The sequence below is a fragment of the Natator depressus genome, chromosome 3, assembly GCF_965152275.1.
Source record: "Natator depressus isolate rNatDep1 chromosome 3, rNatDep2.hap1, whole genome shotgun sequence".
Classification (NCBI taxonomy): domain Eukaryota; kingdom Metazoa; phylum Chordata; order Testudines; family Cheloniidae; genus Natator; species Natator depressus.
In genome coordinates, this window is record NC_134236.1 from 54200716 (window position 1) to 54223284 (window position 22569).

Sequence of the window (22569 nt, forward strand, 5' to 3'; positions counted from 1 at the left end):
TTGTTTACCTGCCGCGTCCGCAGGTTCGGCCAATTGCAGCTCCCAGTGGCTGCGGTTCGCTGTTCCAGGCCAATGGGAGCTGCTGGAAGCAGCGGCCAGTAAGTCCCTTGGCCCACGCTGCTTCCAGCAGCTCCCATTGGCCTGGAGCAGTGAACCGCGGCCACTGGGAGCTGCGATTGGCCAAACCTGTGGACGCGGCAGGTAAACAAACCGGCCCGGCCCGCCAGGGGCTTTCCCTGCACAAGCAGCGGAACAAGTTTGGGAACCACTGTTCTAGATGTTTGCACATTGATTGCTTAATTTTTTGCTTCATTTTCTTTCTGGGTTCTGAAGCTAATCTGACTGGTCTGTAATTCCCCAGGGTTGTCTTTATTCCCCTTTTTAGAGATTTGCATTATATTTGCCCTTTTCCAGTCCTCTGGAATCTCTCCTATCTTCCACGACTTTTCAAAGATAATTGCTAATGGCTCAGATATCTCCTCTTGAGTATTCTAGGATGTATTGCATCAGGTCCTGGTGACTTGAAGACATCTAATTTGTCTAAGTACGTAGTTCTTTCCCTATTTAAGCCTCTGATCCTACCTCATTTTCAGTGATATGTACTATGTTAGATGTCCAATTGCTACTAAACATTTTGGTGAAAACTGAAACAAAAAGGTCATTTAGCACTTCTGTCATTTCCACATTTTCTGTAAATGTTTTCCCAACACTGAGTAGTGGATAAACCCTGTCTGTCGTCTTCCTCTTGCTTCTAATGTATTTGTATCAGAGTAGCAGCCATGTTACTCTGTATCCGTAAAAAGAAAAGGAATACTTGTGGCACCTTAGAGACTGACAAATTTATTTGAGCATAAGCTTTTGTGAGGTACAGCTCACTTTATCATATGCATACAGTGGAAAATGTAGTGGGGAGATTTTATATACACAGAGAACATGAAACAATGGGGGTTACCATACAGACTATAACAAGAGTGATCAGGAAAGGTGAGCTATTACCAGCAGGAGAGCGGGGGGGGGTGGGGGAGGGAGGGAAAGGGGTGGGAAACCTTTTGTAGTGATAATCAAGGTGGGCCATTTCCAGCAGTTGACAAGAACATGTGAGGAACAGCGGGGGGAAATAAACATGGGGAAATAGTTTTACTTTGTGTAATGTCACATCCACTCCCAGTCTTTATTCAAGCCTAAGTTAATTGTATCCAGTTTGCAAATTAATTCCAATTCAGCAGTCTCTCATTGGAGTCTGTTTTTGAAGTTTTTTTGTGAAGAATTGCCACTTTTAGGTCTGTAATCGAGTGACCAAAGAAATTGAAGTGTTCTCCGACTGGTTTTTGAATGTTATAATTCTTGACATCTGATTTGTGTCCATTTATTCTTTTACATAGAGACTGTCCAGTCTGACCAATGTATATGGCAGAGGGGCATTGCTGGCACATGATGGCATATATCACATTGGTAGATGCGCAGGTGAACGAGCCTCTGATAGTGTGGCTGATGTGATTAGGCCCTATGATGGTGTCCCCAGAATAGATGTGTGGACACAGTTGGCAATGGACTTTGTTGCAAGGATAGGTTCCTGGGTTAGTGGTTTTGTTGTGTGGTGTGTGGTTGCTGGTGAGTATTTGCTTCAGGTTGGAGGGCTGTCTATAAGCAAGGACTGGCCTGTCTCCCAAGATCTGTGAGAGTGATGGGTCGTCCTTCAGGTTAGGTTGTAGATCCTTGATGATGCATTGGAGAGGTTTTAGTTGGGGGCTGAAGGTGATGGCTAGTGGTGTTGTGCTATTTTCTTTGTTGGGCCTGTCCTGTAGTAGGTAACTTCTGGGTACTCTTCTGGCTCTGTCAATCTGTTTCTTCACTTCAGCGGGTGGGTAATGTAGTTGTAAGAATGCTTGATAGAGATCTTGTAGGTGTTTGTCTTTGCCTGAGGAATTGGAGCAAATGCGGTTGTATCGTAGAGCTTGGCTGTAGACAATGGATTGTGTGGTGTGGTCTGGATGAAAGCTGGAGGCATGTAGGTAAGTATAGCCGTCAGTAGGTTTCTGGTATAGGGTGGTGTTTATGTGACCATCGCTTATTAGCACCGTAGGAAGTGGATCCAGGAAGTGGATCTCTTGTGTGGACTGGACCAGGCTGAGGTTGATGGTGGGATGGAAATTGTTGAAATCATGGTAGAATTCCTCAAAGACTTCTTTTCCATGGGTCCAGATGATGAAGATGTCATCAATGTAGCGCAAGTAGAGTAGGGGCATTAGGGGATGAGAGCTGAGGAAGCGTTGTTCTAAGTCAGCCATAAAAATGTTGGCATACTGTAGGGCCATGCAGATACCCATGGCAGTGCCACTGATTTGAAGGTATACATTGTCTCCAAATGTGAAATAGTTATGGGTGAGGACAAAGTCACAAAGTTCAGCCACCAGGTTTGCCATCACATTATCGGGGATAGTGTTCCTGACGGCTTGTAGTCCATCTTTGTGTGGAATGTTGGTGTAGAGGGCTTTTACATCCATAGTGGCTAGGATGGTGTTTTCAGGAAGATCACCGATGGATTGTAGTTTCCTCAAGGAGTCAGTGGTGTCTTGAAGATAGCTGGGACTACTGATAGCGTAGGGCCTGAGAAGGGAGTCTACATAGCCAGACAATCCTGCTGTCAGGGTGCCAATGCCTGAGATGATGGGGCATCCAGGATTTCCAGGTTTATGGATCTTGGGTAGCAGATAGAATACCCCTAGTCGGAGTTCTAGGGGTGTGTCTGTGCGGATTTGTTCTTGTGCTTTTTTCAGGGAGTTTCTTGAGCAGATGGTGTAGATTCTTTTGGTAACCCTCAGTGGGATCAGAGGGTAATGGCTTGTAGAAAGTGGTGTTAGAGAGCTGCCTAGAAGCTTCTTGTTCATATTCCGACCTATTCATGATGACAACAGCACCTCCTTTGTCAGCCTTTTTGATTATGATGTCAGAGTTGTTTCTGAGGCTGTGGATGGCATTGTGTTCTGCATGGCTGAGGTTATGGGGCAAGTGATGTTGTTTTTCCACAATTTCAGCCCGTGCACGTCGGCGGAAGCACTCTATGTAGAAGTCCAGTCTGTTGTTTTGACCTTCAGGAGGAGTCCACCTAGAATCCTTCTTTTTGTAGTGTTGGTAGGAAGGTCTCTGTGGGTTAGTATGTTGTTCAGAGGTTTGTTGGAAATATTCCTTGAGTCAGAGACGTCAAAAATAGGATTCTAGGTCACCACAGAATGGCATCATGTTCATGGGGGTGGAGGGGCAGAAGGAGAGGCCCCGAGATAGCCCAGCAGAAGAATCTGTCCGAAGAGTATAGTTGGATAGATTAACAATATTGCTGGGTGGGTTAAGGGAATCATTGCTGTGGCCCCTTGTGGCATGTAGTAGTTTAGATAGTTTAGTGTCCTTTTTCTTTTGTAGAGAAGCAAAGTGTGTTTTGTAAATGGCTTGTCTAGTTTTTGTAAAGTCCAGCCACAAGGAAGTTTGTGTGGAAGGTTGGTTTTTTATGAGAGTATCCAGTTTTGAGAGCTCATTCTTAATCTTTCCCTGTTTGCTGTAGAGGATGTTGATCAGGTGGTTCTGCAGTTTCTTTGAGAGTGTGTGGCACAAGCTGTCAGCATAGTCTGTGTGGTATGTTGAAAGTAATGAATTTTTTACCTTCAGTCCTTTTGGTATTATTTCCATCTGTTTGCATTTGGAAAGGAAGATGATGTCTGTCTGTATCTGTACGAGTTTTTTCATGAAGTTGATAGATTTCCACTCCATACGGCTAAATTCAGTGCCTTGCATAATAACAGGTTTCAGAGTAGCAGCCATGTTAGTCTGTATCCATAAAAAGAAAAGGAGTACTTGTGGCACCTTATAGACTAACAAATTTATTAGAGCATAAGCTTTTGTGAGCTACAGCTCACTTCATCGGATGCATACAGTGGAAAATATAGTGGGGAGATTTTATATATACAGAGAACATGAAACAATGGGTGTTACCATACAGACTGTAAACAAGAGTGATCAGGAAAGGTGAGATATTACCAGCAGGAGAGTGGGGGGGGGAGGGGGGAAACCTTTTGTAGTGATAACCAAGGTGGGTCATTTCCAGCCGTTGACAAGAATGTCTGAGGAACACTGGGGGGTGGGAGGGGAATAAACATGGGGAAATAGTTTTACTTTGTGTAATGACCCATCCACTCCCAAGCCTAAGTTAATTGTATCCAGTTTTCAAATTAATTCCAATTCAGCAGTATCTCGCTGGAGTCTGTTTTTGAAGTTTTTTTGTTGAAGAATGGAATTAATTTGCAATTAACTTAGGCTTGAATAAAGATTGGGAGTGGATGTGTCATTACACAAAGTAAAACTATTTCCCCTTGTTTATTTCCCCTCCTACTGTTCTTGTAAAGTGCTAGAAATGGCCCACCTTGATTATCATTACAAAAAGTTGCTCCACCCCCCCCCCCCCCCCGCCGCACTCTTCTGCTGGTAATAGCTCACCTTTCCTGATCACTCTTGTTACAGTCTGTATGGTAACACCCATTGTTTCATGTACTCTGTGTATATAAAATCTCCCCACTATATTTTCCACTGTATGCATCCGATGAAGTGAGCTGTAGCTCATGAAAGCTTGTGCTCTAATATATTTGTTAGTCTCTAAGTACTAAGTACTCCTTTTCTTTTTAATGTATTTGTAGAATATTTTCTTGTTACTCTTTATGTGTCTAGCTAGTTTAATCTCATTCTGTGCCTTGACCTTTCTAATTTTGTCCCTACATACTTGTGTTATTTGTTGACCATACATACTTGTGTAATTTGACCAGTTTTCACTTTTTGTAGGACTCTTTTTTGCATTTCAGGTCATTGAAGATCTCCTGGTTAAGGTAGCTACTCTTGTTCTACTTCCTGTCTTTCCTGTGCATTGGGATAGTTTGCTCTTGTGCCCTTAATAATGTCTCTTTGAAAAAACTTCCAACCCTCTTGAACTGTTTTCCCCATTAGATTTGCTTCCCATGGGATCCTACCTTCCAATATCCTGAGTTTGCTAAAGTCTCCCTTCTTGAAATCCATTAACTTTATTGTGCTGTTTTCCCACCTACCAATCCTTATAATCATGATCACTTTCACCCAAACTGCCTTCCACTTTCCATTTCTCAACCAGTTCCTTCCTTTTTCAAAATCAAATCTAGAACAGCCTCTCCCCTAGTACATAAGAACATAGTATCTTTCTCCACCTTCTGCAATAAAATATTGTCTCCAATACATTCCAAGAACTTGTTGGATAATCTGTGCCTTGCTGTGTTATTTCCCCCTATATATGCCTGAGTAGTTGAATAAATGGACATAATTGAATAAAGGTATATAGTTGAAGCAGTGCGGGCCGAGGGATGTGCTGGCCGCTGCTTCCCGCAGTCCCCATTGGCCTGGAATGGCAAACCGTGGCCAGTGGGAGTTGCAATCAGCCGAACCTGCGGACGCTGCAGGTTAACGAACCATCCCAGCCCTCCAGCGGATTTCCCTGAAGGGCCGCATGCCAAAGGTTGCCCATTCCTAATCTACATTAAAGAGACACCTTATACAATATACCAAGAGATTTTCTTCTACATATCCAATTCCAGAAAAGTCTGAAATGGAAAACTGTAACTCATATGTATGTACAGATTTTAGATTGCCCACTAGGAATCAGCAAAATAAGAACACTCAAGATGTTCTTCTTGAGTATTAGATGCAGGAATATCTGACTTGAAATTGTTTTGCATTGACACTGCAATATGAGATGTGCTAGTTAACTAGCCCAATGTTTTTCGATTCAGTGTTCCTAAATCAACAAAATATAGCAGGTATTTCAATACTTCCATGATGTCATATTTTATAAAATATGATTTGTATTCAGTCCATTCAGAAGGGCAAATTAATTTAAATATACTCAGCCCCCAGGACCTGACAAATCTGAGTTTTAGAGCTGCACAGTCTTCCATGTTGCTGGCACCAGAAATATTCTTATTTAATTCAGCTAGCATGGTGTAGAAACATGGCTAGGTACAGCACTGAAAAGATATAACATCTGTCTAATTATGATTTTCCCTGACCCTTTCCTCAAATCACAGACTCAGGCACAGCTTCCTAGAACACTGTCCTGTATTACTATTCTGTCCAGTCAATAACCAGACCTATCAAACAAAAGCTAGCATACTGGATATAAACTCAAAATTAAACATTCATTTTTCAATATTCTTTTCAAGTTGTGCAACACAGGTGCATTTTCTTCTTTTTAACATTCTGCACATGAAAGAGTAAAGTGCCAAGTGGCTATAAAAAACATGCCTCCTCTTATATTTTTGACTTGACATACTTCAAACCTTACAATGTTGCAATCCTGAAACTATTGCAAGGTGTCTGTCATAATTACTCCTCTTTGCAGAAGTTCAACTCTTTCTACTGAAGAATGCAAAAAGGTAAGTCAGACTATAACGTGGGTCTTTTATACTAAAGTCTTAATTTTTAAAAATTTAAAATCAACATGATGGAGGTCTTGAAACTCAGTTGGAATTAAATGCTAAAATGTATAATGACTTGGCTCTCCAAGGTATTCTTGCTGTATTTTTACTTTTGTAGCATTTTTAATGTGTGAAGTTTCTATATCTGGATATAACTTTACACACACATGCACACACTTGTTTAAGTGGGCCCTTAGGGGTGGGGGGAACTTAGTAAGAGATTTAGCATGTTCTTGAAGCATGGCCTGTGTTTTTGACCTGATCCAAAGCCCAATGGAGTCAATAAAAAGACACCCACTGATTTCAAGAGGCTTTGGATCATCTCCTTTGTTTTTCCTTTACCAGAACATTGGCTAAATCAATCAGAAGGGAAAACACAAAAAAACAGGGATGGTTTCTACAGAAGTGTAGTCCAGCAATCTGAGCATGTAAGTGAGAGTTGGAGACTCTTGAGTTACCATTCCCCAGTATGGAATCCTCTTATTACTTTCAGCAAGTGACTTAACCTCTCTGCTTCAGGTACCCAATCTGTAAAATGGGGACAAGATTTACCTACTTTAATACATGTATGGCTTACTTAATTAACTAGTTAGTTTGTAAAGTGATTTGGAAAGGCCCTAAACATAAACTTCAATGAACACTATCTCTTCAGGGTAGAGACCATATTGTCTTTTCTGTTTATACTACTTAAACAGCAAAGCACTTACCGCTTGGTGGCCACTCTTAGAAACAAATAGGAATAAAATCACTGGGCCCAGGTCCTACAAAGATTTGTGCAAACTTTACAGGCTGGGAGTAGTTCTACTAAATCAATCAAAGTCAGGACTGGAGCCCTAGATAATATTTTTCCAAGAATGGATTCCTTAGCTCCCCTTCACCCTTTGGGAGATAAAATGTGTTTATTTTTGTTTTTTATTTTGCTTTATGTCATATGAGAAGACTTTTCTAACTTTTATTCAAAGTGGTGGTTTGGCAATAAGCTAAGTTACAAGGTTTAACAGGCTACATCATTTTGGGAGATCAATATATTCCCTCTTTCTAAATCTGCTTTTATCTCTGATAACAGTGGACTTCCATCAACAGCTTGCACATCTCTAAGGCAGTGGTTCCCAAACTTGTTCCGCCGCTTGTGCAGGGAAAGCCCCTGGTGGGCCGGGCTGGGCCGGGCCGGTTTGTTTACCTGCCACGTCCGCAGGTTCGGCTGATCGCGGCTCCGAGTGGCTGTGGTTCACTGCTCCAGGCCAATGGGAGCTGCTGGAAGTGGCTGCCAGGATGTCCCTCAGCCCGCACCGTTTCCAGCAGCTCCCATTGGCCCGGAGCAGCGAACTGCAGCTATTGGGAGCCGTGATCGGCCGAACCTGCGGACGCGGCAGGCAAACAAACTGGCCCGGCCCAGCCCGGCCCGCCAGGGGCTTTCCCTGCACAAGTGGCGGAACAAGTTTGGGAACCACTGCTCTAAAGTATGCAGTCAATTGTACACAAGAGTAACTAACTCAAACTCTTCCCTTCATCTGAACCCACTGGTTCAATAATTTAACAGGAAAGAGGTGGAGCAGGGGATAGGAATAAGCTAAAAGAAAATAGAGCATGCAATAGAGACAGAGATGCTAATAGGGAGAGGTAGGTGTGGATATGTGCTTGGGGCCAGATTACAGCAGATGTCACCAGCAGCTGGGAAGAGTGGAAAGGAGATGCAGGAAAAGTTCAGTAACTCCCATTTCTTAGGTAGGTCTGAGTGAGCTATTTAAACATATCAGATCAGATGAGTGTATAAGAAAAAAAAAACCCTTCTCCATTACATTTACCTAAAGTGGCATAGCAATGTTACCTTACAGATTCTTTTACAATATAGTACATAAACATCTGAAGAAATGCAGAATCCATCCTTGGGAACTATTAATACACAAATGTACAAATCAGCAAAGTGAGAAACTGTGGCTGCATTCTTTTCTATCCCTCCCCTGCTCCCCCTGCTACATAGATCAAGTTCCCATGGAAAGAGCGTGCATCAGGCAGAGCTAATTACTTGCTCTCTGTTGTTTAGCAAATTTTAAAGTAAAATTCCTACGATTTCCCTTGAACAAGAAAGAGACATGCATGAATACATACATCTTGATGCTCTATGAGTTGCAAGCCAGTGTAGGTGCATGATTTCTAACAAATCATTTGATTTGACTTAGTCTTTCACTTCCTTCATTATCAAGGATGAAAAGTGTGGGTTACAGGAAGTTTGGGGTGAAATAAGGGATTCAAAGATGCATGTCTTCTAGGCTTTAGAGTTTTGGGGTTAAGATATTCTCTCACACCAACAATGTGTCTCTTAGGAGGCTACTACTTGCTTGAGAAGCAGCAGACTTTATAGCAAATCTTGAGGGATTTAGCAACATAAACCTTCATTACCAAAAAAAAATTGCTGGTTATTAAAGCCGTATTGGGAAATTGAAGGGCTTGGATGGAGAATCCCAAAAGTAAAGATCACTATGCACACATTTAATGGACTTATGTTATCTGACGACACCAAATAATTTGGAAATCCTGCATCTGATAAAATTGCAGAGTGGTTTGAATATTATGAGGTAGCCATGCAAGAAACAAAGATTTTAAAAAATAAAATAAAATTGTAATGGATGTAAAATTAACAGACAGAAACTTTGATTAACCCATGTAAATTGACCTATGAAACTCCTTTTTATTTCACAAATTTTCTGTTCTGTTTCTTAGAGGGTGGATTATAACTCATGTGACTCTAAGCGCAATTTCAAGGCTTGATCCTGCCAAATTCATAGTCCCATTGTCATACAAAATTCTATTTAAAAAAGGGAAGAAAGAAGCTGGAGAACTACAGCCTGATCAGCCTCACTTCAGTCCCCAGCAAAATCATGGGGCAGGTCCACAAGGAATCGATTTTGAAGCACTTGGAGGAGAGGAAGGTGATCAGGTACAGTCAGCATGGATTTACCAAGGGCAAGTCATGCCTGACCAACCTGATTGCCTTCTATGATGAGATAACTGGCTCTGTGGATATGGGAAAGCAGTGGATGTGATATATCTTGATTTTAGCAAAACTTTTGATACTGTCTCCCATAGTATTCTTTCCAGAAAGTTAAAAAAGTATGGATTGGATGAATGGACAATAAGGTGGATAGAAAGCTGTCTAGATTGTCGGGCTCAACGGGTAGTGATCAATGGCTTCATGTCTAGTTGGCAGCTGGTATCAAGCAGAGTGCCCCAAGGGTCGGTCGTGGGGCCGGTTTTGTTCAACATCTTTATTAATGATCTGGATGATGGGATTAATTGCACCCTCAGCAAGTTTGCAGATGAACTAAACTGGGGGGAGAGGTAGATATGATGGAGGGTAGGGATAGGGTCCAGAGTAACCTAGATTGGAGGATTGGGCCAAAAGAAATCTGATGAGGTTCAAGAAGGAGAAGTGCAGAACTCTGCACTTAGGAAGGAAGAATCCCATGCACCGCTACAGGCTGGGGACCGACTGGCTGAGCAGCAGTTCTGCAGAAAAAGACCTGGGGATTACAGTGGGCAACAAGCTGGATATGAGTCAGCAGTGTGCCCTCGTTGCCAAAAAGGCCAACGGCATATTGGGCTGTATTAGTAGGAGCATTGCCAGCAGATTGAGGGAAGTGATTATTCCCCTCTATTCGGCACTGGTGAGGCCACACCTGGAGTATTGTGTCCAGTTTCAGTCCCCCCACTACAGAAGGGATGTGGACAGATTGGAGAGAGTCCAGCAGAGGACAACAAAAATGATTAGGGGGCCGGGGCACATGACTTACGAGGAGAGGCTGAAGGAACTAGGGTTATTTAGTCTGCAGAAGAGAAAGGTGAGGGGGGATTTGATAGCAGCCTTCAATTACCTGAAGGGGGTTCCAAAGAGGATGGAGCTAGGCTGCTCTCAGTGGTGGCAGATGACAGAACAAGAAGCAGTGGTCTCAAGTTGCAGTGGGGGAGGTCTAGGTTGGATATTAGGAAACACTATTTCATTAGGAGGGTGGTAAAGCACTGGAATGGGTTACCTAGGGAGATGGTGGAATCTCCATCCTTAGAGGTTTTTAAGGCCCGGCTTGACAAAGCCTTGGCTGGGATGATTTAGTTGGTGTTGGTCCTGCTTTGAGCAGGGGATTGGACTAGATGACCTCCTGAGGTCTCTTCCAACCCTAATATTCTGTGATTCTATGATTCTATGACCTGTCCTCCATGAATGTATCTAATTCTTTTTTGAACCCAGTCATAGCTCTGGCCTTTACAACGTTCCACAGGTTGAGTATGTGTTGTGTGAAGAAATACTTATTTTTGTTTGTTTTAAACCTGCTGCCTATTAATTTCATTGGGTGACCCCTGGTTCATGGGTTATGCAAACAGGTAAATAACACTTCCTTATTAACTGTCTCCACATCATTCATGATTCCCTTTTATGTATCTTTTCCAATTCTAATATATCTTTTTGTTGAGATGGGGTATGCAGAACTCCAAGCAATGTTCAAGGTATGGGCTTACCATGCATATATAGTGGCATTATGATATTTACTGTCTTATTATCTATCCCTTTTCCAAATTGTTCCTAATATTCGGTTAGCTTTTTTTACTGCTGCTGTACATTGAGTGGATAAGAACATACATACGAACATAAGAATGGCCATACTGGGTGAGACCAAAGGTCCATCTAGCCCAATATCCTGTCTTGCAACAGTGGCTAATGCCAGGTGCCCCAGAGGGAATAAACAGAACAGGTAATCATCAAGTGATAATCATCGAGTGATGATTTTAGAGAATTATCCGTGATGACTCGAAGATCTTCCTTGAATGGTACAGCTAATTTAGATCCCATCATCTTCTATGTACAGTTGGGATTATGTTTTCCAATGTGCATTACTTTGCATTTATCAGCACTGAATTTCACCTGCCATTTTGTTGTCTCATCAGCCAGTTTTGTGAGATCCCTTTGTAACTCTTTGCAGTCTGCTTTGGACTTAATCATCTTGAGTAATTTTGTATTGTCTGCAAATTTTGTCACCTCACAGTTTATCCCTTTCTCCAGATCATTTATGAACATGTTGAACAGCACTGTTTCCAGTCCAGATCCCCAGGGGACAGTGCTGTTCACCTCTCTTCAATCTGAAAATTCATCATTCATAGCCTTTGTTTACTGTCTTTTAACCATTACTGATCCATGAGAGGACCTTCCTTCTTATTGCATGACCCCTTACTTTGCTTAAAAGCCTTCGGTAAAGGACCTTGTCAAAGGCTTTTTGAAGTACACTATATTCACTGGATCACTCTTATCCACATGATGTTGACCCTCCCTCCAAGAATAGGTGAGACATGATTTCCCTTTACAAGATCCTTGTTGCTGTTTCCTCAAGAAATCATGTTCATCTATGTGTCTGATAATTCTGTTCTTTATTATCATTTCAACCAACTTTTCCTGCCACTGAAATCAGGCTTCCCAGCCTGTAATTGCCTGGATTGCTTCTGGTGACTTTTTAAAAAATTGGTGTCACATTAGCTATCCTCCAGTCATCTGGAGGCTGATTTAAGCAATAGGTTACGTACCACAGTTACACCACATCTGCTCCTAGTGGCTTATTACTGTTTAATTTATCAATTTGTTCCAAAAACTCCTGTACTGACATCTTAATCTGGGACAGTTCCTCAGATTTGTCACCTAAAAAGAATGGCTCAGGTATGGGAATCTCCCTTACATCCTCTGCAGTAAGGACTGATTAAAAGAATTAATTTAGCTTCTCCACAGTGGTCTTGTGTTCCTTGAGTGCTCTTTAGCACTGTGATCATCCAGTGGCCCCACTCATTGTTTGGCAAGCTTCCTTCTTTTGATGTACTTAAAACATTTTTTGCTGTGAGTTTTTGTGTCTTTTGCTATTTGGTTTTCAAACTTTTTGGGGGGCTGCCTAATTATCCTTTTACACTTTACTTGCCAGAATTTATGCTTCTTTCTATTTTCCTCACTAGGATTTGATTTCCAGTTTTTAAAGGATGCTTTTTTGTCTCTAACAACTTATTTTACTCTCTTGGTTTGCCATAGTGGAACTGTTTTGGTCATTCTTACTATGTTGTTTTTTTTTAAATTTGGGTATGCATATAGTTTGAGCCTCTATTATGGTGTTTTTAAAAAGTTTCCATACAGCCTGCAGGCATTTCACTCTTTTGACTGTACAGTTTTATTAGCTTCATCATTTTTGTGCACTTCCTCTTTCTGAAGCTAACTGCTGCTGTGGTGGGCTTCTTTGGTATTTTCACTCCCAGAAGGATGTTAAAGTCCTTACTCTGGCACATCTTCCAATTACTTTAAGGATCCTGGCATCCACTTGTATTCATGGTTTCAGGGTAGCAGCCGTGTTAGTCTGTATCCGCAAAAAGAAAAGGAGTATTTGTGGCACCTTAGAGACTAACATATTTATTTGAGCATAAGCTTTCGTGAGCTACAGCGCACTTCGTTGGATGCATGCAGTGGAAAATACAGTGGGGAGATTTTATATACACAGAGAACATGAAACAATGGGTGTTACCATACACACTGTAACAAGAGTGATCAGGTAAGGTGAGCTACTACCAGCAGGAGGCGGGGGCGGGGGGAACCTTTTGTAGTGATAATCAAGGTGGGCCATTTCCAGCAGTTGACAAGAATGACTGAGGAACAGTAGGGGGGGAAATAAACATGGGGAAATAGTTTTACTTTGTGTAATGACACATCCACTCCCAGTCTCTATTCAAGCCTAAGTTAATTGTATCCAGTTTGCGAATTAATTCCAATTCAGCAGTCTCTCGTTGGAGTCTGTTTTTGAAGTTTTTTTGTTGAAGAATTGCCACTTTTAGGTCTGTAATTGAGTGACCAAAGAGATTGAAGTGTTCTCCAACTGGTTTTTGAATGTTATAATTCTTGACGTCTGATTTGTGTCCATTTATTCTTTTACGTAGAGCCTGTCCAGTCTGGCCAATGTACATGGCAGAGGGGCATTGCTGGCACATGACATATATCATATTGGTAGATGTGCAGGTGAACAAGCCTCTGATAGTGTGGCTGATGTGATTAGGCCCTATGGTGGTGTCCCCTGAATAGATATGTGGACACAGTTAGCAACTGGCTTTGTTGTATTCATATGTTTCAATGTCCTTGATAGTCTTTCAGTAGCACTAATACTCAGGACAAAAATTAAAACAAGTAAGAAAACTAACAAGATATACATGCCTTGCTAAGAAACTGTGATCTATGATTGCCACAATGATCTTCCTTTCACCTCCTTGTCCACTTATGAGCATCACTAAATGTGTCATGGTGAATCTAAGGATATGTCTACACTGCAATCACAGAGTGTATCTGCAGCTCAAATAGACATACCTGAGCCAGCTATAATCTATCAAGCTCAGGTACCGGAGCAGTGAAGCCATAGAGACTCATGCTTTGGCGCAGGCTAGCTGCTTATATAATCACCCAGGGTCTGGATCGGCTTGTAAAGCCCACCCTGAAGTGCACATTGCTGCAGCTTCATTTCTCCAGTATCTGAGCTAGCTAGATTAAAGTTAGGTCAGGTAGTCTACTTAAGCTACAATCATATCCCATGATTGCAGTATAGACAGACTGTATGCTGTATACTCTTTAGGGCAGAACAGACTCTCTGTTTGTTTCTGATGTGCCAAGCACATTTAAAGGAGCACTCGAACAAAAATACAATTCATCAAATATCTGTGAATAAGAACAGAATAGCTCAGTCCCTGAACACTCACACACCATCTGAAACAGGATTCCTTCAGTCATAAAAGATTTCTAAGAGCTTATCTATATTACCAGGCCTCTTTGTCTCCTTTGGTCTATGAAACATTTTCAACCGAATGGCTCTCAGTTCAATGATAGGAACTGTTTCAGAATCTCAGAATCCTCTCTCTCCTGCAGGTATAAGTGCCACCTTTGGCACTCTCCCAGGGAAGTAAGCTTCTGAGCTTAGGTCGCACAGTCAAATCTCCTGCTTGGTATCATGAAGCACTTGTGCTGTAATACTAAAGTAACCCGAAACACACGTTTAGGCTGCAGTACTTCAGAAATAATGGGATGCATTTTGGTTTTCTATAGCACATTTTATATTCTTGGTATCAAAATTGCTTTACAGATAGGGCGATGTGAATAGCTAAGGTAGATATCTGAACCAAAATGAAAATGGGCTTCTGGTTCAACTCAGACATGTAAATATAAGCCTAATTCTGTTAACCATAATTCTGCACAAACCCAAATATCCATGAGAAGTGGGGATTGATCTCATACCAATGAATTTGTACAAAACACTGTAGGCTGGAATTTTGTGACCCATATTCGCCAAGCCCTGCAAGCTGTGTGCTATTAGATTTATAATGAAATTAATAATTTTGCCACAGTAGTACCCAGCCTGCTACCCTGCAACTGCAGTTGACTGCTATCCTGCAATTGCATCTCTGGGTTGCTGTGGGCTATTTTTTAATGTACTATGTGTGTGGTGGGGGTAAGTGGTGTTTGTTTATTTTTGTAAAATCTGTCGCTTTATAGGAACACTTCTAAATATAATTATTCAGGATGAAATCCTAAACCTATTGAAGTTAATGGGAGTTTTGACTTTGACTTCAGTGGAGACAGGATTTCATTCTCCTATATTTAGGGGAAGAAGCACAGGGAGCTGTAATGCTCTTCCATCCAGATGCGGGGGCTAGTGTTCCTTAGGTATTCCTTGAATTAGACTGTTCAAGTCAAATTTAGATATGGATTTCCTCCTGTTTTTTCATTGCCTTGGACTGAGGTAAATGTGAGATTGTGCTCATGTGTCCAGAAGGATACTAGTGTTTTTCTCACTGCTTAATCCTAAAAGAGGTGCAAGGGGATACAGGTATGTAGAGTGATTTGAAGTTCTTGGATTCCTAGATTCCAAGGCCAGAAGGTACCTCTGTGATAGTCTAGACTGACCTCTTGAAATCTGTCTCCAAAATCATTTGTTTTCAACTAGAGCATACCTTTAAAAAAAAATCCAATTGATTTAAAAATTGCCACTGATGGAGAATCCACCATGACCCTTGGTAAATTGTTCAAGTTGTTAATTATCCTCATTGTTAAAAAAAAGTATGCCTTATTTACAGTCTGAATTTGACTAGTTTCAGCTCCAGCCATTGGATCATGTTGTACCTTTTCTGTTAGACCCAAGAGCCCATTATTAAATGTAGGTATGTATACAGCACATATGGGTATTTATAGACTGTAATCAAGTGATCCCTCAACCTTGTCTTTATTACGGTAAGTAGATTGAGCAACTTGAGTTTATCACTATAAGGCATGTTTTCTAATCCTTGAATCATTTTTGCAGCTCTTCTCTGAACCCTTTCCAATTTATCAACATCCTTCTTGAATTTTGGACATCAGAGCTGGACACAGCAATTGCACCAGTGCCATATATTGAGCTAAAATGACCTCTCTGCTCCTACTGGAGATTCCTCTGTTTATTCATGCCATGATTGCATTAGCCCTTTTGGCCATGGTGTCATACTGGGAGATCATGGTCACCTGCTTATCAACCACCCACCCCAAATCATTTTCAGAGTCACTGTTTCCCAAAATAGAGTCCACCATTCTGTATACATTTACATTTAGCCATATTAAAACAAGTATCATTTGCTTATGTCTGGCTTACCAAGTGTCCCAGAACACTTTGTATCAGTGACCTGTCCTCTTTGCTACTTGACACAACAATTAGGGGAGTGTTAGCTGCAAACTTTATCAGTGATGATTTTATGGTTTCTTCCAGGTCTTTGATCAAAATGCTAAATAGAGTAGGGTCAAGACCTGATCTTTGGAGGACCCCACTGGAAACACTCACACTTGATAATGATTCCCCATTTACAGCTATATTGAGACCTATGAGTTAGTCAGTTTTTAATCTATTTAATGTGCGCTATGTTAATTTTGTATTGGTCTAGTTTTTCAATCAACATTTTAAGTGATGCTGTGACCCAAGAACCTCTGGATCATAGAATCATAGAATCATAGAATATCAGGGTTGGAAGGGACCCCAGAAGGTCATCTAGTCCAACCCCCTGCTCGAAGCAGGACCAATTCCCAGTTAAATCATCCCAGCCAGGGCTTTGTCAAGCCTGACCTTAAAAACCTCTAAGGAAGGAGATTCTACCACCTCCCTAGGTAACGCATTCCAACTGGCAGAAGGCACAGGTGTACATAGTGATATATAGATCCCCAGGTTTACCAAAAGCATGTCCTTTGAGGTCTATAATGAAAGCCTGTATCACACTAGTCAGCGTAATCATTGCAAATCACATGTAGAGATGTTGTGTAAGGACATATGTATATATATATATATATTGAAAATTGTGATCTTAAGCTCTGAATCTAGGGATTGGTCACCAAAAAGGTGAAAAGCAGATTTTAATTCAGGCAAGAAATGTTTATCTACTGGTCTATTTACATGTAAATTAAGTATTGTATGGTTCACACTGTTCATCCATTTACAGTCTGAGCTGAATGCTAATGAAGGATTGTGAAAGATTCAGAGAGAGAATTTACAGGAAGAAGTGAACTAGCAGGAGAGAACCCTGTTGACATGTAAGGACAATGCATTTTCTGGGGGAGATAACTGAGGAGTGTGGAGGTATACCTTCATTCCTTCAATCTGTGAGGACAAGCCACCAGTGAGCTTGGAATTATGAGAAGGGATCTTAGACAAACTAGTTGAAAATGCTGAGGAAAAGGAAATAGGGGAATGCCTTGTTAGTTAAATTTAGGCTCTAAAGAGTGTGTTATGATTTTGTTTGATATGTAACCATTTGTTTCCAAAATTATCACTATCATTTGAATCTCTGTTCTTTGATAATAAACTCAGGCTTGTTTTCACTATACATATATCTAAGAGCTGTAAATAAGTAAGTAAGTAAAAGGGCAATCAAGTTGAATCTTACAAGCTGATGTGTATTATTCCTTTGGGAATAGTGAATCTGAGAGTTCTGTGAGCATCAGTGGAACAGGGGCCAAGTACTCCAAAGGCACACTTGGAGGTTGTTGGAAAGCAGTGCTTGTGGTGACAGCATCTGATGATTTCAGGGAGTTGATCCATAGCAGATACAGACAAGCCTCCCTCATGCTAATAGGAGGAGGTGGGGAGGTGCCTCACAACCCTGGGTATCCCTGGGAAATGTCACAGATACCAAGTCAAATGTCTTGCAGATGCCTAAGTATATTACATCAACACTATTACTTTATCAACCAAACTTGAAAAAGAGATATCAAATTAGTCTGAGCAATAATGCAAGTGCAAGATTATCTTTATTATTCCTGAATGCAAAGAATTGTTCACACCAGGATAGATTTGAGGCACTTTGACTGGCCCAGCATAGAAAAACATGCATTATCTAGTGTCCAGATATTAGATACCATGTACTAGGAATCCATATAAGAAGCAATAAAGAGAGAACTTTTTCTGTGGCTAAACACAGGACTTCAGTCTCCAGAACTCTCAGTCTAGCACTATAGTCAGTTCAGAAAAAAGAAATGATCTGTATCTACTGGCCTCTTAAGTCACAGATGCTACTGCATTGCTTTTCTGCATTAGATGTGTTTTATTATCTGTACTTTTCTGGTTTGGACTAATTTGGTAATGCTACACAAATAGCTTTTCTCATACTATTTCCATTTCAGCTTTGACCATGGAAGTGCTGGTGACATGCCATGACATGCAGAAGAATATGAGAAATTAAACTAACTTTTTGAAATGAAAAAAAAAAGTGGGGTTTGCATGACAGGCCAAGCAAAGAGTGGAGTTAGTTCTTGCTTTATCCAAATAGATTTGCCCAGAAGAGTTTTTGTACTGAACAGATTGAAGTGTCAGTGGGCAGAACTAATAAGCAATGGAGTGACTGAAAAGTAAAAACCCACACCATTAGAAACAGGCCTTTGATTCCAGTGGTTTCAGAATCAAATCCTAGCAAGTCAATTTTAGCACTTCCATATTCAGGTACCACCTCTCATGGTAGCTAAAAGACTGTAAGCTATGCAAAACAAATCTTAGAACAAATTTCTTTATATTGCTTTGTACCTTAGAATGCAAGCAGAGATTAAGAAAATTAAAACCCACTATCTAAACATGTGCCTGTGGGAGATTAGCAAACTTGCTCATGAATCGGGGTAGGATGATCAATTCTTTATTATTGAGCACATCAGTAAATCTACTTCAGTACTTCTAGCCAGGGGAAACAACATTTCAACCTACAAGGATAAGCTAATTGTCCAGCTATGCAGGAATAAAGGCAATATGCAATACATGTGCTTTAATGAAGCCTCATCCTTATTCACTTAACGTATCTGGGAATACCTGGGAATAAATTGGACAGTTTAGGTCATCATTCATTCCTTAATTTTTTCTACCTATTCGGGATGCTGCCATCAGCCTTCTCCCTTCCCAAAACCGGTCCCAGCCAGCCCATTTCACACAACTCCCCTTTCTCCAGCTTCCTTAGGGGATGCCTCCTCCTAAATTCACTTACAACTTCTGTTTATCAGGGAACTGTAACAAGTATCTGCAGTTGTCTTAATTGCCACAAAGAAGTTCCAACAATTAGTCTGGCTACATTCTCACCCAATCCCCATCTAGTTTCCCAGATTGTAAACTGTTCCCACCCTAACATCTGTCAAAATATATCCACTCCTCAGATGGAGAGATCTACCTCACCATCCCCAGAGAACTCAGATACTGATTATGATTTATTGATTTATTTTTAATTGAGTGTGGGATAAATCATAATCAGTATCTGAGTTCTCTGGGGATGATGAGGTAGATCTCTCCATCTTCTGGCCTTCTCATGCCATGGAGGGCTGGTGGATCTTCTGAATACCTTCCACTACAGCCTTTCAGACCAGTTTACAGTCACCCCAGCGAAACGTCCTGGATCTACCCTAAACCTATCTATAGTCCAATGATTAAGTCAGCCCACTAACAAAATCCAAACTGTTTTTTTAATCTAGGTGTACAAAAAGTGTCAGAAGTCCATCACCTGGTCTCAGAGCATGTCTCGCCTACCATGCCAGCTCAGATTTGCCTCCCCACGAAAGCCTCGCTCTGAATCTCCAAGGGAACTGGAGAGCCAAACATTGACTCATGACCTTTGCTTCCTGTGTAGCACTCCTCTATCAGTGTGGCATCGTCATCGAGGCTCCGCAGTGAACCTGTGGGCCAAATGCAATATTATGCTCACATATCTAGTCAGCAACTCCTGTGCCCATTCACATGGTTCTGAAGGAAGGGATAAACCTGAAGAGTTTAGCACATAAACCACTGAATTCTCCTACTTAACGGGGGACTCCAGCCCTATATATATTTGAATACCACCCTTGATATACTTGATTTGTTGGGCTTCCATTCCAAGCCATGCTGTGGATGTAACCAATGCAATCCTGAATGAATTCACCAGCGGAATCTCAGCAATACACATTCTTTGACATTGCCATGAACTAAAATTACTTTCTCCAAAGTAATTGTCTTCCCTGTGAATAACAAGTGACACCTACACTATTCGAGTCTGTACTGCATTGGCTGGGCAAATCCCAGCCTCTCCTCATTCTTGTAATAGTTTGATTTTTCTTGCTGTCTTTAGTTGCACTGTTGACCCTCACAGTCAGGGTGAGAGGTCTCTCACCACTGCAGATCCATAAATTCCAAAGCTCTGTCTAAATCCTTCCTTACTGAAGCCCTTATTAACCCGGATAGAGACCACCCCTGAAACCAACCCTAGATTCCCTACACTCTCGGAGTATTATGACCAACCTTGCCATCCCTTAATTATTTTTTGGCACTCAGAGTTAGGGTGTCAGTTCTTTCCTGCAGACCCCCAAATTCCAAAGCCCTATCTAAATCCTTCCTTGCCAAACTCCTTATTTACCCTAATAGAAAAGTATAGCAAATTCCTTAGCATCCCCAATAAATATCTGAATGGTCAAGGTGATATTTGCTTTACATTGAGACAAAATTAGTCAATAAAGAACCAGACTTCTCAAGGTCCTGCTGTACCCTAATGGGCTCTGCATTGGTTCCCTACACCAACTGTCAAATTCCACACACCTCATACTCTGACTAACTTGAAGAATTGACCATTACCAATGTGTATTCCTGCCTGAATCACCTCTCTCATCCCTGGCTTCATTTTTGCAGATAGTCACTGCCACTAAGCCAGGAAAGAGTTCCCACAGGGTTATGCTCCCATCCCTTCCCAGCTCCAATAAGCAATACAACTTTCAGGTCCAATCTTCCCTGTAAGGAAACGCTGTTGCACTGACTAACGTGTTGTCCAACACCCAAAAAAACCCTCTAACTCTTAATTTTTCCTCAATAAATTGAGTCTGGCCATTATGGAGGTGGCAACCAACTGTTAAGTGTGAACCATCCCCAGGGCATGACCTAGAGTGTGTAATTGAAGATGACCAAGCTTGTAGTTCTTCCAAATTAATCTTCTTGAATGTCATCCTAGCCAACTGCTACAATCCTGCCAGAGTATTACAGTGAATAGAGATAACTGCATGTCTCTGACTTGGCTCCAGACAAGCAAGCCTTTGGGGAGCAGAGATAATGGGGGAAGGGCATCTCTTTTGTTTGCTGGCAGTACTCCTAACCTACCAGCCATCATACAATGAATTCAACAGGCTTGTATCTTCTCTTGACTCCACGCTTGCTGCAAATAAGGGTGTATCTAGATGGCCTACCACATGCAAAGCTGGTCTTAATCAAAGCTGTGACACTTGGGCCTCAATTACCCACAGTCAGGTGGGGAAAATATATATGCCTTTCCCCCTGTTATGGCATCTGGGAGTCAGTCTCTGGGCTCTGTGTGTATGAGGAAACCATATCCCCATTTTAAGGACAGCTTCCTCTCTCTGCGCAATTTTTGTGTGCTGTCAGTCAGGTTCGGTTAACTGAGATATCCCCCAATATCCATGACCACCAACTGCAAAGGGTCCTTTATTATAGGCCACAGCCTTAAGGTTTCTGCACAAGTATCATAGAATCCATATCTCAGTTACCCCAATTTTGGCTGGTCTCTTAGATGCAGCAATATAGGGCTACCCCAGTTTTCCCAATTTCCACTAGAATCTTGGCCACAGCCACATTAGGCTGGGTCTCGGTTTCCCCAATTTTGGTCCCCAATTTCTGCTGGAATCTTGACCACAATTACCCTGAGTGGTGCCTCAGTTTCTTAGCTACAGCTATCTTGAGCCATGTCTCTGTTTCCCAAATGTTTGTTTCCCAGTATTGGCCTTGTTCTTAGCCACAGCCACTTGCTCTTTGCCACAGCTTTGCTTGTTTCTATTGGGTGTGGTGATGCTCACCATCCCATCTGCATCCTTACCCCTCCTGCCTGCAGGATGATAATAGGGTTTCTTGCCTGCTCTTCAATGTCTGGACACTAGGAGCTGCAGAATCCCAGGTCAGAAATTCCAAACTCTTCCCCTATTCTCCTTCCTGCTCCTCACAGCTTTATGTCTGTGGAGAAAGCACAGACACACCCTTCTCCCAGGTGCCACATTCACAATTCGGTGGTGGGAGGAGCTCAGCCAGTGTGGCCCACTTATCCAGGTGGTTCCTTACTAGCTGCCACAATGGACTGCCCCACACTCTGTCAGACCTCTCTCACTCTGCAGTGGGTGGACACTGCTCCCCAACAAGCCCCCCCTCACTTCTGTATGGTATGGGGAGCCCAGACAGCACCCCCACAAGGGGGCATCCACTCACTGCTGTGTGGTAGGGGGAGCCCAATCATTCACCTTGCCCTTGCCAGGAACCACTAGCCCTTTGTCTTCTGACTCCTGATACTCCTGTTGTGGCTGCAGTGGACTACCTCTGGGCTTCTCTTAACCCCTGCACATGCTCTTCTGGATGTCCTCCCACATCGCACATGCTCTTGTATGTGGAATTGTGGGAGGGGGGCAAGAAAAGCAAGGTATCAACTCACAGAGTCCTAAGGGGTCCAACTCACCCTCCCTCGGCATTACGGGGGGGGGGTGAACCTCTACTGGGGAGAAAACAATCACACTTTTCTGGATCCT